Consider the following 4,652-nt stretch of genomic DNA (forward strand, 5'->3'; position numbering starts at 1 on the left):
CCCCAAGAGTTACTTGCTCTTTTTTGCTTGGTTTGCTCATATATATGTTATGCTGGCTGTGTGATACCTGAGATTATGGAGAATTTTATATCAGTTTCATATTGAAGTCTCTGGCACTGTGTAAATCTTTGAAGGTAATATGTTTTAAATTGTGTAACCATCCTGTGCATGTGCAGGATAAGATTTACTCCCCATTCCTATTTTATTTATTATTTATTTCAGGTACTTATATAGAGCTGTCAATTTATGCAGCACTTTACACATATATATTGAACACTCACATCAGTCCCTATCCCTCAAGGGGTGTACAATCTAAGGTCCCTAACTCACATTCATACATACACATATTAGGGCCAATTTAGACAGGATCCAATTAACCTACCAGCATGTCTTTGGAGTGTGGGAGGAAACCCACGCAAGCACAGGGAGAACATGCAAACTCCATGCAGGCGCCATGGTCGGGAATCAAACCCATAACCACTAAGCCACTGTGCCGCCCATTTCTATACTGAAAATCTTCAAAAGTCATCTTAAATGTAACCCATTCATAAGGTTATCGTTCCAGTAATGTCAGTAGAAAAGAGAGAAGTTAGTTGATGGGAGGCTTGATGTTATTTTATAAAGCATCTATACCATATAGTGAGACTATGGGATAGTTACCATTAAATATACTGTAGATCCGTGGTGGTCATCTTTATTGATATAGAGGGCCTCAAGTGCAGCCCTTGACATGGACAAAGGGTTGCAAATAATATGTAATAATGTAATGCTACGGAGACTGCAGACCAACAAAAGGATATGGTTAGAGACTGCCAACATGCTTTAGGACTTGTCGGAGATTGTGATCATGTTATAATAGTTATTGGGACATGCTTCAGGAACTTGTCAAAGACTGAAGTCAAATGATATGGGACTGCTAGAGATTATGCTATTACAGGACATAGGAAACACAGATGGAGGGTTCTCAAGGGCCACAAAAAAAAGTGTCAAAGGAACACAGGTTGGGCACCAGGGCTGTAGATCATTATTCACCATACAAAGAACTGTGCTACATGTGATACATCAAGCTCTTACATAAATGTACAGCCTCATTAAAAAAAAGTTAGAGAGCAATTTCTATCTCAAGCTCCCAATGCGCTGCTGTCACTTCATGTGCTAGAGAATAAATCAAGCCAGCTGACATCTTGAGCTCATCTAAATAAATCAAGTCAAATATTTATTGACAATGAGATTTTAGTGAATTGTATAAGATCTGATCAATGTATGGTTAAAAGCAAGGTCTAGTCATTTGTCCTTCCACCCCATTGGATGCATTGTGTTTTTGTTACTTTAGCCTTTTTACCTTTACTTTATAGGTACGAAATACTGCTGAATACATTGTTTTTTCCACAATTTATCATTCTGAGTGATTCTACCATATTTTTGTACTGTAAGAATAACTATGATAGATTATATACAGATACAGATAAATAATACAGATTCAGCAATTTTACACAAAAACATATCCCTAATCAATTTTGTCTTGGCTGGTTTGACAAACCAGGAAGAACTAAATTAATTTCTGTTCTTACTGTTCTTTTTGCTGTACATAATAAATTTATCCGTGAACATCTCTGTTATGAGCTTCATCATTTTAGATAACAGTCTGCATACTCCAATGTATTTCTTCTTAGGAAACTTATCCTTTCTTGATATCTTTTATTCCTCAGTAGTTCCCAGGATGCTGGTTAATTTTCTATCTTATAAGAGGACTATATCATTTAGTGGGTGCATGTGGCAAATCCATTTCTTGGGCAGTACAGAAGTAATACTTTTCTCCGTTATGTCGTATGACAGATACGTGACTATTGGACATCCTTTGAGATACTCAACAATCATGAGTCCAAAGGTGTGTGTAATTTTAGCACTCAGTTCCTGGACTATTGGATTTTTTCATTCCTTGTTGCATACCATGATGACTGTAAAAGTTAAATTTTGTGAAAATAATCTAGTGGAACAATTTTTTTGTGACGTTAAACCAGTGCTAAAACTAGCTTGTGTAGACACATCTTTAAATCTAAAGCTTCTTACAAGGGTCACTGGAACACTGGTTACAATCACTTTTCTGCAAACTTTTCTCTCATATCTCTTCATTGGCAAAGTTCTTATAAAAATATGTACATCACATGGAAGAAAACGAGCGCTCTCAACTTGTAGCGCTCACCTCCCTGTAGTTTTTCTTCAATATGGTACAGCCATTTTTACTTACATAAGGCCTTATACAAACAAATCTTTAGATCAGGACAGGGCAGCTTCAGTTCTGTTCACTGTCATAACTCCAGCTTTAAATCCTATAATATACACCGTGAGAAACAAAGATATGAAGACAACAATGAAGAAAATGCTGAAAATATCGGCAATTAAATGTAAAAACAAATTAAACACCAATAGAAGGAGCTGGAGGTTCCGAGTGCGTAGCCTGCTTGTCCCACGTCTGTGTCTTATGATCCAATGGATTCCCCAACTCTTCCTGTGACGTCACTTCTGCCGGAGCGCTCCAGGCTGATTGCACAGTCCCTTCCTGTAGAGCGCTGCTGGATTGGTCATACAACACCATCACACTGCAGGATTGACTCTTACTGTGCCTTCGTTCTACTCCATCAGCCCAGCACACATCCTTCATGCCACCAGTGGTGCTTGCAGGACATTGAGGAACGATCACCCTATATACACAGATGAGCTTGTTTTCTTATTACTCTTGTGAGTGTTTTTAATCCTTTGCCATTAAATACAGTTTTATCTGCTGCACTTAGATGAGCGCCTCCTGTTTCCTTTCTTTTGTAATAGCAAGAGGTGCTGGGGTGTGCTGGAAGATTTACTGTTGCTGGGGGATCTATTGTCACTGTATATTTTGTGGCGGTCTATTGTTGCTGGGAAAGTCCATTGTTGTTGGGGGATCTATTGTTGATGAGGGTTAAATTGTTGCTGGAAGTAATCTACTGTTGAGGGAGGGGTCAATTGTACATTGTAGCTGGCTGCTGGCGGGTCTATTAATGCTGTCTGCTGGGAGATCTGTTGTTGATGCTGGGGGTCTATTGTTGCTGGGGTGGCATTTTGTTTTGGGGGTTTATTGTTGCTGGAGAAATCTATTGCTGCTGGCTGTGGGGGATCTATTTTTTGGCTTTTTTTGTTATTAAATTCCAAACAAATTACATAGCACCACAAAATGGTACTTGGCTTAGTATGCTCTAAAAGGAGCGGTACTGGGAGGTCAGTAGGGGGTGGAACCAAATTACGGTGCTCAGAGGTGGGTAGGGGGCAGAGACAAGAAGTGACTCAGAAGGGGGAGGGTTCCTGCGCCTATTTTTTGAAGAAAAAAAAAAAGCCCTGGTGTCAGCTATAGTTTTTTTCTCGTGTAAATGATTAAATGTAGTGTTAACTGACCTGTGACAATCACTTTAATTACAACACTGCGATTGCTTAGGTGTTTATAATAAAGGCTGACTCTCTCATACAGAAATCCATTTCAGAAAGAATATGGTAAATCAAGCTGCAATATCTTCAGAAAAAAGGCACAAATGTGCAAAAACATTTGAAAATCTTTGCGGTGAGGCTAATATATTGACTAGATTGAAAATCATGAAAATGCACCTCAATTATCCAATCACGTGAAAAGCAAATTCCTATTCTTTTTGCATATCTAATTATGTGCACATGACATAAGTAAACAAAAATTTGCTTTTCACATAATTGGATATTTTTAGTGAATATGAACCCAAATTTATTGAGTGAAATTGAGTGAAGGATTTCAAAATAAAGTTCATCTGGAAGTGATTTTATATATATTATATATATATATATGGGTTTTTTTTTCAAATAATAACAATATTAATAAGCCGCCTTCTCTGTAAGTTCATAATATATTTGAAAAAATTGTATATCAGGAGTCAATAACATATTTACTGTATCTGCAATCCAACAGGACTTAAAATAAAATAAAATAAATACTTGCATTCGTACAAAAGGCCATAAGTCTCTTCAATTCTAAAGTTCAAATTTCAGCTTGGGAACAGAGAAAAAAATGAAATAAAAACAGTAACAAGAAAAAAATGTATGAGAATGCTAAACTATTTATAGTAACCAAAATACTGTACAGCTCCATATATAGATACAATAAAAGTGTACCATATGAAGTTTAAGAAGCATGCTGTACTTGTTATAAACAGAAATTTAAGAAAAGGTGTTTGTCTATCAAAAACAGAAAAGCAATAACATTTCTTAGACTTTGTTCTATTTTTATGATGTGGTTAGATTTATTATTAACCTGAGGTACAGCGCATTTTCACTTTCTATATTTAGCAAATACCTATTTTGGCTGGACTAGCCTCATGGTGAGCCCATCAAAAAATGGATCACTTTGGTTGACCCTTCAACGCTATCATCTTTATAAATTCCAGATTCCATAAAATGTTCTTACAGTAAATGTATAGGTATGCTGGTTTGTTAAATTTAAATACCTTTTAAAATGATTACAGATAGGATTGTTTAGCTGCTGTTCTACCACAGTTTATAGATGAACTTTCACAACACAATGACCCATGTTGAGGAAATTTTCATTTATGTTTTATGGTTCCTAATTCCAAGACTGTATTGTTTCTGACAGTAGTGATCAG

At 36.5% G+C, this 4,652-nt stretch overlaps 1 pseudogene; it reads left to right on the forward strand.

Moving 5' to 3' along the window:
* The first annotated feature begins 1,441 nt into the window (after positions 1 to 1,441).
* On the forward strand, positions 1,442 to 2,515 carry LOC149449400 (olfactory receptor 12D2-like; annotated as a pseudogene).
* The last annotated feature ends 2,137 nt before the right edge of the window (positions 2,516 to 4,652 follow it).

The sequence above is a fragment of the Staurois parvus genome, unplaced genomic scaffold, assembly GCF_062004578.1.
Source record: "Staurois parvus isolate SC_StPar_1 unplaced genomic scaffold, SC_StPar_1.0 ptg000620l, whole genome shotgun sequence".
Lineage (NCBI taxonomy): Eukaryota > Metazoa > Chordata > Amphibia > Anura > Ranidae > Staurois > Staurois parvus.